The sequence below is a fragment of the Dendrobates tinctorius genome, unplaced genomic scaffold (genome assembly GCF_039654945.1).
Source record: "Dendrobates tinctorius isolate UK_male_01 unplaced genomic scaffold, ASM3965494v1 ptg000028l, whole genome shotgun sequence".
NCBI lineage: Eukaryota > Metazoa > Chordata > Amphibia > Anura > Dendrobatidae > Dendrobates > Dendrobates tinctorius.
The window spans coordinates 79,089,535-79,108,602 of NW_027361696.1; the positions used below are offsets into that span (position 1 = coordinate 79,089,535).

General features: G+C 46.5%; 1 long non-coding RNA gene across 2 annotated transcripts in view; it reads right to left on the reverse strand.

Annotated features, from left to right (window-relative positions):
* Nucleotides 1–900: 900 nt before the first annotated feature.
* Nucleotides 901–19,068, reverse strand: part of LOC141084955 (uncharacterized) — an 84,644-nt gene continuing 66,476 nt past the window's right edge. Inside the window, exons 1-5 of one of the 2 annotated variants that reach the window (XR_012231183.1) lie at nt 3,113–3,241; nt 2,883–2,989; nt 1,658–1,796; nt 1,311–1,502; nt 901–1,169 (exon numbers count right to left, since the gene is read on the reverse strand). This is a non-coding gene — a long non-coding RNA (uncharacterized lncRNA). Of the gene's footprint in view, nt 1,170–1,310; nt 1,503–1,657; nt 1,797–2,882; nt 2,990–3,112; nt 3,242–19,068 lie in introns of those variants that run through there. The other variant, XR_012231184.1, reaches the window with a different exon arrangement.

Consider the following 19,068-nt stretch of genomic DNA (forward strand, 5'->3'; position numbering starts at 1 on the left):
AATCGGTGTGGTTCAAAGTGGTGGGATTCACTTCTGGTAGGTGAAGGAGCAGCCGCTTCTTTCTGTCAGTCACATCTGGTAAGTGAAGGAGTAGCCACTTCATTCTGTCAGTGGACATGTGGTATGTGAAGGAGCAGCCACTTCCTTCTGTCTGTTCACATTTCTTAGGTGAAAGAGCAGCCACTTCCTTCTGTCAGTCACATCTGGTAGGTGAAGGAGCAGCTGCTTCCTTCTGTCTGTTCACATTTCTTAGGTGAAGGAGCAGCCACTTCCTTCTGTCAGTCCACATCTGGTAGGTGAAGGCACAGCCGCTTCCTTCTATCAGTCCACATCTGGTAGGTGAAGGAGCAGCTGCTTCCTTCTGTCAGTCCACATCTGGCTCCTTCGGTCAGTGCACATCTGGTAGGTGAAAAAGCAGCCGCTTCCTTCTGTCAGTCCACATCTGGTTGGTGAGGGAGCAGCCTCTTCCTTCTGTCAGTCCACATCTAGTAGGTGAGGAAGCAGCCTCTTCCTTCTGTTAGTTCACATCTGGGAGGTGAAGGAGCAGCCGCTTCCTTCTGTCAGTCCACATCTGATAGGTGAGGGAGCAGCCTCTTCCTTCTGTCAGTTCACATCAGGTAAGGTAAGTAAAGGAGCAGCCATTTCCTTTTGACAGTCCATATTGTCTAAGTCTAATGTTACTGTAATGGGCCTATTTTATATTAGTCCCAGCAGAAAAGCAAACAGATGAACAGCAAACTAGGGCACACAAATCACCACTATTAACAGACAGAGCTATTTATCTGAAGTATTGCGGTATGCAGTTCAGTCAAAAAACGGAGGTGCTTGCATGAACAAACATGAATCATCCAATGTATAGTAGAAGAAGAAGAAATGCAGCACTCACCAGTTGAACTGAAAAATTGTGCGTCTTATTTCACATAAATTCCATCGACAGGTTTATGGACAAGCAGGACTTAGAGGAATGCTGGGGGAGGGAGGTGCCAGACAACGGCCGTTTCACGATTACTCGCTTATATACTGTATATACAATATATGTTTGTAATTGGGCAGTGATTACACTATGGATGTCTCTATGTGTCACATTTACATAGTCCAATTGGAATGGTGGGTGAACCCAATTTATTGAATCGAAGATGGATGAGATCTGATGGAAACCTGATGGTGACCTGCAAAATAAGAAACACCATTAGCTGATGAAAAATGCCAATAAAATAAGTTATACTACAATGTCTGTGGGCTGTTTAAATCCTATTTTCAACCCTTCTTATAACCTTCTCTATTATCCTTGTGTATCTGATTCTACTTACCTGTTGTATGATATTGAAAGTTCCAGGATATATATCAGGTAGAAACTAAGCAACGCCTTCTTGCAGTGACTGATAATATCCCTGCAGGGAGCCATAGCCATTAAATGGATGATCACTCACACTCATCATAAATAGGATGACCCCGAATTAAAATAAGTCCATCAGAAGGTTGTAGTCTTCACCTTTCATCATCTATTAAAAGATCAATTAAGGCATAGGATGAACATACTGGGGATGCACTGAGTGCTGTGAGGATTGGTTGCACAAAGCTTATATGGATCATGGGTTATAACTATCTGATAGATTTGACTTCTTATCATGCTGCATCAGACAGAGATGTTCCTTACCTCTTGGGTAGTGTAACCAGTAGAACCTACAAAGTCAACCATTTTTTCCTCCACAAACAAATTAATTGCAGATCAGCCAAAATTGGCGATATTGATGTGTCTGATGTCATCTAGGAGAATATCTGTGGGTTTTCAGTTACTGCAGAGAGAAAGAGAAGATGGTTAGTTTCAAAGATAATTCATCAAAAGAACTTTGCACAACATAGAGAGACCAGACACTTGCTTCATGGCTTAAGGCCCCGTCACACATAGCAATCTCGCTAGCGAGATCGCTGCTGAGTCACAACTTTTGTGACACAACAGCGATCTCACCAGCGAGATCGCTGTGTGTGACAGCGATCAGCGACCAGCCCCCCTGCCGGTATCGCTGATCGTTGCAAGGAACCTCTGGACATTTTTTTCGTCGCTGATCTCCCGCTGGCCAGCACGCATCGCTGCGTGTGACAGGCGGGAGACCAGCGATCAGCAGTAAAATAATTAAAAAAAATAAAAAATGTTATTCTCACCTTCCGGCGTCCCGCGCAGTCTTCCCACCTCTCTCCAGGCTCCCGGTTCCAGTAATCCTTTGCAAGAATGACCGCGAGACTTCGCAATCCCGCGAGAACGGACATCATCGCGGTAATTCTCGCAAAGGATTACTGGGACCAGAGCGTGGAGAGAGGCGGGAATGCTGCGCGGGACGTCGGAAGGTGAGAATAGCAATTTTTTTTTATTTTAATTCTATTTTTGACATGAATTATGTCATCGGCGCTAACGAACACAGCGATGCCGTGCGCACGGCATCGCTGTGCTAATCGCTGGTGAAGCTGTCTGTTTGACAGCTCACCAGCGATCACATAGCGACTTACCAGTGATCCTGGCACGTTGATATCGTTGTCGGGATCGCTGGTAAGTCGCTATGTGTGACTCCAGCTTTACACATTTGAGAAAGATTCTTCTGACGACGATCAGAAACCTGCAATGTCCTGCAACTTATTAGAGCTTTGTAGAGCTAAGAATACAATAGAATTACCGATGTATGATGCCATGGTCATGGTCCTACTTCAAAGAGTTTGTGAAATAGAAAGTAGAGGCTGGATCAGTGGTTACATACACAAGCATACAGAGAACATGATGTGATCACACAAAGGTGTCCTATTTACCATCTTCATTTTTTCCTGTCGTCATTGTCCATTGCTCGAGGGCTATAATGTGCGTGCAATAGATTTGTAGGCTTTAAAGTTACCTTGTTGTCTCCTTAGCAAACGATATATATTCAATCATTAGGTCATTCAGATCTCGTCCAGACGTATAGTGCACTGCTACAATGTAAGCTTGCATTGTAATCGTTGGCTATAGGCAACAAGGACAGAATTGAATTAATTTACAAAAACGAGGCTTATTACATAATATTAAGAGCATAATCCAACTCATCTCTTCTTTCAGTCTTTTTATACTGAACTATTTCTATGTTACCTGGTGCTTAATTCTCCAATATACTTTTGGGTGCAGAATCAATTCGTGCGTGTTGTTGTTTGGACTCTGGGATGGAGATGTTTTTGGCTGCTGATCTGGATCTTTATAATACTCTATTCCTAGCTGATTGTGAGTAGAAAAGATATCTCCTACACCCAGTTTTTGCTGTTCTGGATTCTCTTCCGGGCTGCCTGTCTTTGTAGTTTTGTAGTCTCTGGACATTCAGATCTGGAGAATGGAACATGTCATTCTTGGAGAACCTCTTACAACTCTAACTCTACATTGATGATGGTTCTCTGCTTTTGATGATATGCAAATTGCCTCTTCAGAAAGAAAGAGGACTTTTACTCTACAGCGCCACCTATTGGTAGTAGCGATCCTACAAGTCACAATCAACCCTTTAACGAGTCTTGTAGTATGACTTAGGATACAAGCCAAATCAGAATCTCAATTTTTGCTTTTGATGATTGCATTGTTCCTACTCCTTCTATCAGGGATCAGTTCTTTTTTTTTTCTGATACTCTGAAGTTCTTTGTCGACGGAGTTGACAGAATGAGATTCCATTTTCCTTTTCATCTCTAAGGATTTTATGTCTCTTGAGCTTTTTTGTTTTCTCCAGATTCTGACATTGTTTCTGAGGTGTCATTGTCAATATCCAGTGGTTGACAGTCTGTTTGCCCTAAAGCAAATATTGGAATCTGCTCTTCATCTATTCCTTAAAGTGTAAAAGGGAACCTGTCACCCCCCAGGACATTTTTAACTAAAAGAGCCACCTTCAGCAGCGCTAAGGCTGCATTCTGTGAAGGTGTCTCTTCTGTTTCTGACCCCCATTAACGCCAAAATATAGACTTTTATAAATAGGCCCTCCTACCTGCATTCCGTCACAGAGGTATGGAGTGTCCTCTGTTTAAGCCGCTTCCCAGCTGTCCATCAACCCCCTGTTGCGTCCCTGCGCCACCTATCTCCTGTGCTGCTGTTCACGTTAGATGCTGCCGGGCGCCTGCGCTGTGCCAACAGCTCTCGAGCATGCGCAGTGCGTGCTGCTCGGGAACTGACATCAGGCTATCGCGCCTGCGTGTTGCGGAGGCCCCAGCCCCGCAGTGTGAATACTTCATAACACACTGTGGGGCGAGATCTGGGGACTCAGAAACACGCAGGCGCGATAGCCTGATGGCAGTTCCCAGGCAGCGCGCACTGCGCATGCCCGAGAACTATTGTCACAGTGCAGGCGCCCGACAATATGTAACGGCAACAACACAGGAGGAGGCGGTGCAGGGACGCTATAGAGGGGGATTGATGGACAGCTGTGAGGCGGCTTAAACAGAGGGACACTCCATACCTCTGTGACGGAATCCAGGTATGAGGACCTATTTATAAAAGTCTATATTTTGGTGTTAATGGAGGTCAGAAACAGAAGAGCCACCTTCACAGAATGCACCCTTAGTGCTGAAGGTGGCTCTTTTAGTTAAAAATGCCCTGAGGGTGTGGGGAAGGTGACTTGACGGACAGACGTGACTGGTAGAAGGAGGGGACGGTTTGTGCACTAGTGACAGAGATTGACAGGTTAGAAAGGTAACAGCAGGGAGACCGAAAAGGGAGTGCAGTGCTGTGAAATGACCACAAGATGGCAGGGGAGAGTAGTACAGGACTTAACATCAGCTTAGGGCTTAGGAATCAGTTTAGTCATGGGGGGTGGGGAGATAGGAGCCGGGGTGGGAAATTCCCCTGTGAGAGAGGGGATAAATAGAAGAAGGCGGGGCTCCAGGAGAGTTTTAGTCCCGGGAGGAGCTCAGAAGAAGATGGAGAAAGTGAGAAGAGCTCGGCCAGGGGGACGGACAAAGGAGAGACAGTCAGGGGGGTGGCCCTGACCCGACGGACTGCAGGACAGGCAAGGAGAAGAGGCAGCCAGGGGGGAGACCCTGACTCGACGTACCGCAAGACAGACGAGGCCCCGGGGGTACCGATTGGAAGACGATTTCGGGCAGGTGAAGCGCTGGGGGTAGATTGGTCTAGGACAGCCCCCAGTGAAAGATCCGCAAGGTGCGTTACTGTGACTGGAGCTGAAGAATAGGTACCCGGGCCTGGCGATACAGTGGTGTAAAGAAGCTGCGGTGCGTGTTTGGTGGTCGTCAGGAGGACGACAAATAAATCCGGAACTGTTACAAGTGGAAGCTGTCTCCATCTCATCTTTGCCTCATCTAGTAAGCAGTGGCCCACCCCCCTAGCCCGGCCCCCTACCACAAGGGGGTGACAGGTTCCCTTTAAGCTACATCATACCTTGTAAATAATAGCTAGAACAAAAATACCAAATTAGTCATAAAAAACAACCATACAAGTCAAAAATTCACAGCTGTTAATCTACGACAGGGTAATAGACTTTTAACATACTTGCAAATATAATATCAAAAAGTAAATCAAAGATTAGATCATTATTAAAGGGTAGAAACATTATATATGTACATATGTAGCAAATGCATTCTAGGAAATTTTAGAAGACAGACTTTCCTTCTTCAGTTTTTTAGTATATGTGTTTGTACTGTAAGTTGGCAAAACATAATTCATTAGGTGCAAGTCTTCTATATGGCAGCATCTTGAGGAAAAACATGATTAGTAGCCACCTTCCAGGCAGTTTCACAAGGTATTTCATTATGTCACTGGTTTGGGGACTTAGAGGTCATTGGATCAATCTTTAACTCTAAATTTACATTGAGCCATTGTTCAATTTATTTCCCAGACTTAGACCTGTAGCTTTAGTAGAGCTTTTTTCCCACTTAATGGGAGCCCAAAACTGGAATGGACAACCAACTGTAGATTGACTGAATTATATGTGCCGAGTAGTAAGTTTCAGCAGGGGTGCGCTTATGTTAAAGTAGAAAATGCTACTCCTTTTGTGTCCTTAAAGACCTGATTGGTCCTACCTATGCAGGATTGCCTTTTCCAGAAGAACTGTCTTGTTATCCGACATGGCACACGGAGATGGCAATTATCAAAATGACCATGAAAAAGACTTGGAGAGGAAATTAACGCTAGCCTCTTCTATCCTGTATAATAAAACCCCACATAATGGCATATTTTGTTTTTTGCTATGTGACCAACTCTCTTTTAGGATACAACAAGGTGTCATCTTGACAGAGATAAGGATAGTGTATTAGTTGTGTCTTCTGAAAGTTTTGTAAGATGGCTCAGGCAATGTGTAATACATGTCGTCTGAGAACTGATCTGAGGGATAGACTGTGATTTGTACATCCTTTGTATGGAACACATGCACTTCAAAATATATAGCATGCACACAAGGAAAAGCAGACCACTGACGGATGACTATGGAGTGGAGAATCCAATGGATTTCTGTACTCAAGATGATCCTGAAGTTTCCTCTCCCCAACAAGTAGTATTGGGTTTACCCTGCAATAGCCCTCCCGATAGCGTTGCACTATTTAGGCACATACAATTTAAAGGGGAGCCTTTTGCCATGAAAATTCTGTCCAATATTCTGTACATAGTTTTGTGGAGAAAGGTTTAATTTAACTTGTATTTTATTCATTTTTCATGCCCATTTTTGGTTCAGAGGTTGTTCCCAATCTGTGGCTGATGGCAATCTCTATTCATGCTTATACCGGAAAGGCTGTCAATCACTCATTATATTGAGACACTTAACCTCTGGGACAAGAATGAGCAGGCACTTGCATGAACAAAATACAAGTTTTACTGAATCTTTTCCCACAAACCTACAGTATATACACTGTCCCCCAAAAATAAGGGATAATTTAAGCATCATAGTATAACCCCTAGTCAATTGTGCTTCAGGGAAAATTAATCTGCCCAGTTTAAAGTGACAAGAGCCGAGCTTGAAGGACAAGACAACACCCAAAAAGGAAATGGTTTTGGATATAGTGGCTACAAGCAATAACTCTCTCCCTTTCCTTCCTGACTAATTTTTCTGGTTTTTTTGCCTGTGTCCTTGTTAATACTGGTAAAATGAGATGGTACCTGCCACCCATTCAGGTCGCACCGGTATTCGGTATTCCAGCTCCTCTAGGATAGCACATCCATACGTGCCAAAGGAAGGTTTATTGAGTCTCCCAGGACAGTCTCAAGAACATTTAAGAGATGCCAGGACATGTGTTTCATTAGCAAGAAGGGTCAGAGATTGCCACAGGAAAGCATCAACCCAACAGCAAGACTGCTGTATTCTCCCTTGTGCAAGGATTGAAATGAGGAGCACTGTCAGAGTTCTACAAAATGAACACTAGAGTGCTACTAGTGTGCATGCTTCTGACAAAACGGTCAGAAACACGCTCCACTAAGGTGCCATGAGGGCTCGACATCCTGCCGTTGAACCTGTGTTCACAAGTCAGCAGTGTCCAGCTTCATTGACACAAGGATTGGCAGGTCCACCAATGGCGTGCCATTTTCTTCACAGATAAAAGCAGGTTCACACTAATCAACATGTGACAGACATGAAAGAATCTGGAAATGTCATGGAGAACGTTTTGCTGCCTGTACCATCTGAAAGTATGACTGGTTTTCACGAAGGGTCAGTGACAGTGATGCTCTGGGGAGGCATATCCTTGGATGTTCATACAAACCTCCACATAAAAGCCATCAGTATCCTGACTGGTTTTAAAGGGAATCTGTCACCCATTTTTTGAGATATCATGTAAAGATATCATTGAATTGTGTGTTACCTAAGTATTCTAGTCGTACTTTTGATCCCCCCTGTCCCCGCACGTTTGATGCATAAATACCTTTTTTATCACTCTTCCGATTTATGGAAATCGCCATGGTCCGGTCCGATGGGCGTGGCTTATTCTCCTTCCCCCCCACCTTGCCTTACTGGACGTAATTTCTTCTGTGAATATCAGTGTCGTTGTTTATTCGCGCCTGTGCATTGATAAGGCCGTTCGTGCAGTAAGCTTTGCCCAACTGTGAGCAAATCATATAAGCACTACTGCGCATGCGCCGGTATTTTTCCCTGCGACTATGACCCGGAAGTCTTCATATGCATATGACGATACTAGTCTCCCCTCCCTTTTTTTTCTGTAGGGTATCTCCTCTCCTCCCACTTGGCGGTGCGTGTGCACACTGCAGTGTGCTGGTCTTGTCCTTGGACGGGCGTCTTTATGCGTCCTGTGCATGCGCTGGCCTTTTCCCGCACGTGCGAAGGGATGCATGACACCCTGTGTCATGTTTCAGGACCTGTCGCACGCAGTGCTCACGCGCCGGCAGCATCAATACTATTGGCCCTTTTAGACCAAGTGACTGCACATCGTCACTATTTTGAGGTCCTCAACCACTGTTTTTTGTTATCCCCTTGAGAAAGCTTGTACCCCAGACAGCGAAACGTGCGTCGGGGCTTTAAGTCCTAATGGGGGCCACTCCTTCCTCTCCTGCCACTTATCTGGTAAGCCTATAAATATCATTGCCATATTAATCTGACTTTTGTTAAGTACTAATATTTTGTGGCTAGGCTTGCACTATGCCATTATTGTAACGTTTTTACATTGGAAGGGTGACCTTCACTCATTGTGTCCTCAACATTTTTGTTTGTGATTGTCTTGTCGTTTTAAACCTCTTTTGAAACTAAATAAAATTATGATATATCTTTTATATTAAGCACTCGTAGCTTACCTTTTCTCCTTAAAGGGAATCTGTCACCTTCAGGGGCATATCTACAGCATTCTGTAATGCTGTAGGATAAGCCCCAGGTGTAACCTGAAAGAGAAGAAAAATGAGTTGTATTATACTCACCCAGGGGCGGTCCGGGTCCGATTTTGGTCCTATGGGTGTCGCGGTCCGGTCTGGCGCCTCCGATCTTCTAACGATGATGTCCTCTTCTTTGCTTCCCATCATGGCTCCTGCGCCCTGTTGAGGGCAGAGCTGAGTACTGCAGTGCGCAGGCAGCGGGAAAAGCTTATCTTTTCTCCTTAATGTTTACATGCAATTTTATGTGAGTGCAGTGTACCAGGGGATGTGGTTTTGCCACGTGGCATCTCACCCCGTAGTGGTGTTACTATAAAACTGGATTGGTGTATACCAAGCCATTGGAGCCTATTGACAACACATGATCTCATTGTTGGAGGCCAATGAAGGCATCGGCAAATAAGCCATGTAAATATTGCTATCAGTGACTGGCCACCACATCGAAAAAGTTATGATGTTAACCAGCTTTGGTCACTACTGTTACGAGCAGATGCCGGATGCATAAGGGAATGTTCACACTGCATTTTTTTACGGTAGTCAAAAATGTCCATTTTTAAAGCAGAAGATGCTTCAGGTAGGTGTTTCCTTGGCGTTTTGTAAGCCTCAGCTTTTTTTATTAGTGGTTTTTGGTTGTTTCCTGAAGTTAATGTTCTTTTGCTCTTCTTTTTCTAGCATTTTCATCAAATTTTTTAAAAACTTGTTTTTTCATAGGTTTCACCCGAACAGTAAAGTTTGGCGTCCATACCGAACACCTACTGTTCGGGCACGGATACTGAACACAGATTTCACCAGGAAGTCCGTGTTACTGTTTGGTTTTGGCCCCTCCAAAGACCAGGTGTTTGTCGCACTGTCATGTGCATGATAGTGACGCGCCCCAGAGGTCGTGGGATACTTGGCACCGGGCCCGTTAACTTCAATGGGAAATGTCACAGTGGCAGTGACCCAGTCCGTCGCCTCAGGCGGCCATGTAAAAGGGGGTAGAATTGAATGGGGATAAAGTCTATGAAGTGATTTGTGACGCCACCTGTGGTTTCTGGTCAGAATGACCAGCGCTGCAGTGTTGCTTCTCTGGGACAGATGTTGTGGTGCAGCAATGATGTTGAGCTCTCCACAGGTAGAGCTGTAGTCCCAGGGCAGTAGTGATGAGTTGGTAGATGTTGATGTGATTTAGAAGGAAGATGTAGCAGTGCTGGACGAGTGGCGCAAAAAGAATGCGGAGGACACAATGGCTTGCAGTTCAATGGGCTTTACTCATAGTTCTGCTGTACACACAGATGCCCGCTTCAGTGCTGCATCTTACAGGTGAGGGGTCCAGACAACTTCCAGATAAGATGAAATGCACCTTTCCAGCTTTTCCTGTCAGTGTGTGCCTTTACTGGCCGTCTCCACAAAAATGCTGCTTTTCCAGCCTGACTTCCACTCCAGCACTTCACAGTTATCATTCTGGGCCAGCAGCTGCGAATCCTGTTCAGACAACGCCTCACCGTCTCTGTGACTCTATATAGCCACCATTCCAGTCGGACTAACTGTGGTAAGGGCGATGGTCCATAAAGTAACCAAAGCTGTCGGCTTGCTAGTGGCACCCTGAAGAATGCGATCTAGGCTAGGGGCCGTTCCCTTTGTTTCTCCCTCCACCTGACCTGTAGTCAGTGTGGATAAAGGGCCCACGGGGTGTTCGCGCCAGCCGTGTCCCAGAAGAACCTTCTTTCCTAGGGAGCTTCCCTTGTATTCCAATCTGTCCAGCAGCCTCTAAGCAGTAGAGCTGCTGCAGACACCTCCTTCTGCTTTCCCTCCCTCAGAGGGATCTGATCTCACTTTCTATCGACTCCGCTCTAAGCTAAGCTCCGCCCACCTCCCAGCACTCTTCGTGTTCCAAGCAGGGAACCATGACGGGTGCTCTGCTACACTACTGGTGTGTGTGGGATGTGGGTGTTGGAATCTGGTCAGGTGCACCCACCTTACCTGGTTGTGGGGTACCACACCTCTGGTTGAGATGCAGTACCTCTGTGGCAACTGGAACCTCAGGGGAGCCACATTAGCACGGCAAACATTGCTTCTGATCGGCAGTAAAATCATTACCACCAGTCAGACAGCTGCGATTCCAACACTGTCAAATGACAGTGTGAGCCTGCAGCTGTGATCGGAAGTACAAAGTTTACCTCTGGTCACTGTCATCGGCTGATGGGACTACTGCTCCCATCAACTGCTGCCTGCTGCTTCTAATAACAGTCAGAGCAGGCGGCGGCTTATGGGAGTAATCATCAGCCAGGTAAAACTGTCAGCTGAGGGCTGCAACCCTCAGCTGTCAGCTTCAACAAGGCTGGTTATCAATAATAGAGGGGTCCACAAGCTGTTTTTTTAATTATTTAAATAGATAGCCGTCGTCTTCTGTAATATAAAAAAAATAAAAAAACAACAATATCCCTAACCTGTCCGTTGTTCTGTCCCGTGCCTTTTTAAAAAAAATAATTTAAATAAATAATTTAAAAAACGGTGTGGGATCCCTTCCATTTTTGTCAACCAGCCTTTGCAAAACAGACAGCTGGCGGCTGGTATTCTCAGGCTGTTAAGGGGCCATGGATATTGCCCCCCCTAGCCTAAAAATAGCAGCCCGCAGCCTCCCCCGAAAAGGCACATCTATTAGATTCGCCAATTCTGGCACTTTGCCCGGATCACATCTTGGCACCGTCCAAGTTAAAAACTAATAATCCCCAGACATGGATTACGGTGTGGGACAGAATGATGGACAAGTGAGGAATATTGTGTTTTTTGTTTTATTAACAGAGACAATGGAATTAGGCATTATAGAGGGGGGTATTACTGTTTGTTATTTTCAAATAGAAAAGTGTGTTTTGTTTGTACTTTAAATGAAAGACTTTATTCTGGCCATGAGTTTATTTACAATATAACTATAGGATTAGTAATGGATAGGTGACTTATAGACGTCTCTCCATTACTAACTGATGGGTTTGATGTCACTGGACAATACAAAGATGACACCACACCCACAAATATGAACCCTACTTGCCACTGCTACAGGGCAAGTAGGAAGAGCCTGACAAAGCGCCAGAATTAACACATCTAATAGATGTGTCTTTTCTTGGTGGCTGTAGGCTGCTATTTTTAGGCTGAGGAGTAGTGTTGAGCATTCCGATACTGCAAATATCGGGTATCGGCCGATATTCGCTGTATCGGAATTCCGATACCGAGTACCGATATTTTTTCAATATCGGATATCGGAATCGGAAGTTCCCATAATGCAAAGAGCCACTGCTGTGGCTCTGATTGGCTGCCGAAATGACGTCATCATGATGCGCAGTCTGTGCGCATCATGATGCACCGTCAGTTCGGGCCTTCCGGAGGGGGGGTCTATGCCGACTGCCCGGGGTTCTGTACCGGCCTGCCGGGGGTCTGTGCCGACTGCCCGGGGGTCTGTGCGGACTGCCGGGGGTCCGTACCGGCCTCCCGGTGGTCCGTGCCGGCCTCCCGGTGGTCTGTGCCGACTGCCCGGGGGTCTGTACCGGCCTTCCGGGGGGCTGTGCCGGCCTGCCGGTGGTCTGTGCCGACAGCCCGGGGGTCTGTGCCGACTGCCCGGGGGTCTGTATCGGCCTGCCGGTGGTCTGTACCGGCCTGCCGGGGGGCTGTGCCGACTGTCCGGGGGTCTGTGCAGGATCGTCCGATGGGACTATAAGTCCCATCGGGCGATGCCTGCTACCATGACGGTGATTGACACATTAGCCAATGATGGTACAGTAGTAGTCCCATCATCCGGCTAATGTGCTGAATGTACAAGAAAAAAAAAAAATACATACTACATACATACTACATGCTACATACATACTACATACATACTACATGCTACATACATACTACATACATGCTACATACATACAACATATATACTACATACATACTACATGCTACATACATACTACATACATGCTACATACATGCAACATATATACTACATACATGCTACATACATACTACATGGTACATACATGCTACATACATGCAACATACATACATACTGCATATATACCACATGCATGCAACATGCATACTACATATATACCGGGGGGCTGTGCCGACTGTCCGAGGGTCTGTACCGGCCTGCCGGGGGCCTGTGCCGGCCTGCCGGTGGTCTGTACCGACTGTCCGGGGGTCTGAGCGGACTGCCGGGGGTCTGTACCGGCCTGCCGGTGGTCTGTGCCGACAGCCCGGGGGTCTGTGCCGACTGCCCGGGGGTCTGTATCGGCCTGCCGGTGGTCTGTACCGGCCTGCCGGGGGGCTGTGCCGACTGTCCGGGGGTCTGTGCAGGATCATCCGATGGGACTATAAGTCCCATCGGGCGATGCCTGCTACCATGACGGTGATTGACACATTAGCCAATGATGGTACAGTAGTAGTCCCATCATCCGGCTAATGTGCTGAATGTACAAGAAAAAAAAAAAAATACATACTACATACATACTACATGCTACATACATACTACATACATACTACATACATGCTACATACATACAACATATATACTACATACATACTACATGCTACATACATACTACATACATGCTACATACATGCAACATATATACTACATACATGCTACATACATACTACATGGTACATACATGCTACATACATGCAACATACATACATCCTGCATATATACCACATGCATGCAACATGCATACTACATATATACCGGGGGGGCTGTGCCGACTGTCCGAGGGTCTGTACCGGCCTGCCGGGGGGCTGTGCCGGCCTGCCGGTGGTCTGTACCGACTGTCCGGGGGTCTGAGCGGACTGCCGGGGGTCTGTACCGGCCTGCCGGGGGGCTGTGCCGACTGTCCGGGGGGCTGTGCCGACTGCCCGGGGGTCTGTGCGGACTGCCGGGGGTCTGTACCGGCCTACCGGGGGGGCTGTTCTGGCCTGCCAGGGGGCTGTGCCGGCCTGCCGGGGGGGCTGTGTCGACTGTCCGGGGGTCTGTGCCGACTGCCCGGGGGTCTGTGCAGACTGCCGGGGGTCTGTACCGGCCTACCGGGGGGGCTGTTCTGGCCTGCCAGGGGGCTGTGCCGGCCTGCCGGGGGGGCTGTGTCGACTGTCCGGGGGTCTGTGCCGACTGCCCGGGGGTCTGTGCAGACTGCCGGGGGTCTGTACCGGCCTACCGGGGGGGCTGTTCTGGCCTGCCAGGGGGCTGTGCCGGCCTGCCGGGGGGGCTGTGTCGACTGTCCGGGGGTCTGTGCCGACTGCCCGGGGGTCTGTGCAGACTGCCGGGGGTCTGTACCGGCCTACCGGGGGGGCTGTGCTGGCCTGCCGGGGGGCTGTGCCGACTGTCCGGGGGTCTGTGCAGGCTGCGGGGGTCTCTGCAGGCATCGTCCAATGGGACTACAAGTCCCATCGGGCGATGCCTGCTACCATGACGGTGATTGACACATTAGCCAATGATGGGACAGTAGTAGTCCCATCATCCGGCCTATGTGTTGAATGTAAGAAAAAAAAAATACATACTACATACATACTACATGCTACATACATACTACATACATGCTACATACATGTAACATATATACTACATGCATGCAACATACATACATACTGCATATATACCACATGCATGCAACATGCATACTACATATATACCACATATACCGGGGGGCTGTGCCGACTGTCCGGGGGTCTGTGCCGACTGCCCGGGGGGCTGTACCGGCCTGCCGGGGGGCTGTACCGGCCTGCCGGTGGTCTGTACCGACTGTCCGGGGGTCTGTGTAGGCTGCGGGGGTCTGTACCGGCCTTCCGGGGGGCTGTGCCGGCCTGCCGGTGGTCTGTGCCGACTGCCCGGGGGTCTGTGCGGACTGCCGTGGGTCTGTACCGGCCTGCCGGGGGGCTCTGCTGGCCTGCCGGTGGTCTGTACCGACTGTCCGGGGGTCTGAACGGCCTGCCGGGGGTCTGTACCGGCCTGCCGGGGGTCTGTACCGGCCTGCCGGGGGGCTGTGCTGGCCTGCCGGTGGTCTATACCGACTGTCCGGGGGTCTGAGCAGGCTGCGGGGGTCTGTGCAGGATCGTCCGATGGGACTACAAGTCCCATCGGGCGATGCCTGCTACCATGATGGTGATTGACACATTAGCCAATGATGGGACAGTAGTAGTCCCATCATCCGGCCTATGTGTTGAATGTAAAAAAAAAAAAAATACATACTACATATATACTACATGCTACATACATACTACATACATGCTACATACATACTACATGCATGCAACATACTACATGCAACATGCATACTACATGCATGCAACATACATATATACTACATACACTCACTGGCCACTTTATTAGGTACACCTGTCCAACTGTGTGTTAAGACTTAATTTCTAATCAGCCAATCACATGGCGGCAACTCAGTGCATTTAGGCATGTAGACATGGTCAAGACAATCTCCTGCAGTTCAAACCGAGCATCAGTATGGGGAAGAAAGGTGATTTGAGTGCCTTTGAACGTGGCATGATTGTTGGTGCCAGAAGGGCTGGTCTGAGTATTTCAGAAACTGCTGATCTACTGGGATTTTCACGCACAACCATCTCTAGGGTTTACAGAGAATGGTCCGAAAAAGAAAAAAAATCCAGTGAGCGGCAGTTCTGTGGCCGGAAATGCCTTGTTGATGCCAGAGGTCAGAGGCGAATGGGCAGACTGGTTCGAGCTGATAGAAAGGCAACAGTGACTCAAATTGCCACCCGTTACAACCAAGGTAGGCAGAAGAGCATCTCTGAACGCACACAGTGCGTCGAACTTTGAGGCAGATGGGCTACAGCAGCAGAAGACCACACTGGGTACCACTCCTCTCAGCTAAGAACAGGAAACTGAGGCTACAATTTGCACAAGCTCATCGAAATTGGACAGTAGAAGATTGGAAAAACGTTGCCTGGTCTGATGAGTCTCGATTTCTGCTGCGACATTCGGATGGTAGGGTCAGAATTTGGCATAAACAACATGAAAGCATGGATCCATCCTGCCTTGTATCAACGGTTCAGGCTGGTGGTGGTGGTGTCATGGTGTGGGGAATTTTTTCTGGGCACTCTTTGGGCCCCTTGGTACCAATTGAGCATCGTTGCAACGCCACAGCCTACCTGAGTATTGTTGCTGACCATGTCCATCCCTTTATGACCACAATGTACCCAACATCTGATGGCTACTTTCAGCAGGATAATGCGCCATGTCATAAAGCTCGAATCATCTCAGATTGGTTTCTTGAACATGACAATGAGTTCACTGTACTCAAATGGCCTCCTCAGTCACCAGATCTCAATCCAATAGAGCATCTTTGGGATGTGGTGGAACGGGAGATTCGCATCAGGGATGTGCAGCCGACAAATCTGCGCCAACTGTGTGATGCCATCATGTCAATATGGTCCAAAATCTCTGAGGAATGCTTCCAGCACCTTGTTGAATCTCTGCCACGAAGAATTGAGGCAGTTCTGAAGGCAAAAGGGGGTCCAACCCCTTACTAGCATGGTGTACCTAATAAAGTGGCCAGTGAGTGTATATACTACATGCATGCAACATGCATACTACATATATACTACATGCATGCAACATATATACTACATGCAACATGCATACTACATGCATGCAACATACATACTACATATATACCACATGCATGCAACATGCATACTATATATATACCACATATATACTACATGCATGCAACATACATATATACTACATATATACCACATATATACTACATGCATGCAACATATATATAATACATACATACTACATACATACTACATATATACCACATGCATGCAACATGCATACTACATATATACTACATATATACTACATGCATGCAACATATATATAATACATATATACTACATGCAACATACATACTACATACATACTACATACATACTACATATACCACATGCATGCAACATGCATACTACATATATACTACATGCATGCAACATACATACTACATATATACCACATGCATGCAACATGCATACTACATATATACCACATATACACTCACTGGCCACTTTATTAGGTACACCTGTCCAACTGTGTGTTAAGACTTAATTTCTAATCAGCCAATCACATGGCGGCAACTCAGTGCATTTAGGCATGTAGACATGGTCAAGACAATCTCCTGCAGTTCAAACCGAGCATCAGTATGGGGAAGAAAGGTGATTTGAGTGCCTTTGAACGTGGCATGATTGTTAGTGCCAGAAGGGCTGGTCTGAGAATTTCAGAAACTGCTGATCTACTGGGATTTTCACGCACAACCATCTCTAGGGTTTACAGAGAATGGTCCGAAAAAGAAAAAAAATCCAGTGAGCGGCAGTTCTGTGGCCGGAAATGCCATGTTGATGCCAGAGGTCAGAGGAGAATGGGCAGACTGGTTCGAGCTGATAGAAAGGCAACAGTGACTCAAATTGCCACCCGTTACAACCAAGGTAGGCAGAAGAGCATCTCTGAACGCACAGTGCGTCGAACTTTGAGGCAGATGGGCTACAGCAGCAGAAGACCACACTGGGTACCACTCCTCTCAGCTAAGAACAGGAAACTGAGGCTACAATTTGCACAAGCTCATCGAAATTGGACAGTAGAAGATTGGAAAAACGTTGCCTGGTCTGATGAGTCTCGATTTCTGCTGCGACATTCGGATGGTAGGGTCAGAATTTGGCGTAAACAACATGAAAGCATGGATCCATCCTGCCTTGTATCAACGGTTCAGGCTGGTGGTGGTGGTGTCATGGTGTGGGGAATTTTTTCTGGGCACTCTTTGGGCCCCTTGGTACCAATTGAGCATCGTTGCAACGCCACAGCCTACCTGAGTATTGTTGCTGACCATGTCCATCCCTTTATGACCACAATGTACCCAACATCTGATGGCTACTTTCAGCAGGATAATGCGCCATGTCATAAAGCTCGAATCATCTCAGATTGGTTTCTTGAACATGACAATGAGTTTACTGTACTCAAATGGCCTCCTCAGTCACCAGATCTCAATCCAATAGAGCATCTTTGGGATGTGGTGGAACGGGAGATTCGCATCAGGGATGTGCAGCCGACAAATCTGCGCCAACTGTGTGATGCCATCATGTCAATATGGTCCAAAATCTCTGAGGAATGCTTCCAGCACCTTGTTGAATCTCTGCCACGAAGAATTGAGGCAGTTCTGAAGGCAAAAGGGGGTCCAACCCCTTACTAGCATGGTGTACCTAATAAAGTGGCCAGTGAGTGTATACTACATGCATGCAACATACATATATACAACATGCATACTACATATATACTACATGCATGCAACATACATATATACTACATATATACTACATGCATGCAACATGCATACTACATATATACCACATACTGTATATACTACATGCATGCAACATACATACAACATATATACTACATGCATGCAACATGCATACTACATATATACCACATATATACTACATGCATGCAACATACATATATACTACATGCAACATGCATACTACATGCATGCAACATACATACTACATATATACCACATGCATGCAACATGCATACTATATATACCACATATATACTACATGCATGCAACATACATATACAGTATACTACATATATACCACATGCATGCAACATGCATACTATATATACCACATATATACTACATGCATGCAACATATATATATATACTACATATATACCACATATATACTACATGCATGCAACATACTGTATATATAATACATATATACTACATGCAACATACATACTACATACATACTACATATATACCACATGCATGCAACATGCATACTACATATATACCACATATACAATACATGCATGCAACATACATATATACTACATACAATACATTCATACAATACATACATAGACATACAGTACATATAACATAGAGTACATACTCACCATCACTTGTCACTTTGATCCCCGAAGCCATTGTCGTCTATGGAATAAAGATTAAAATAACAAAGCACGAATATACTCACCCCTGATCCGCAGAAGTCCACGGGTGTCCCACAACGATCTTGTGTGGAGAACAGCAGCATCAGCTGATGCTACCGTTCTCTACGGGCTCCAGGAAACCAGTGTCGGGGGGTAGGTATCCTTCCGCTCTGTATTCCTCCGCCACTGTAAAGAAAAAAAAAAAGTCCCTAGTCTCATTTTATGGCATTGCTGTGTGAAAAATTTCCCATGCAGCTTTTGCCATAAAGTG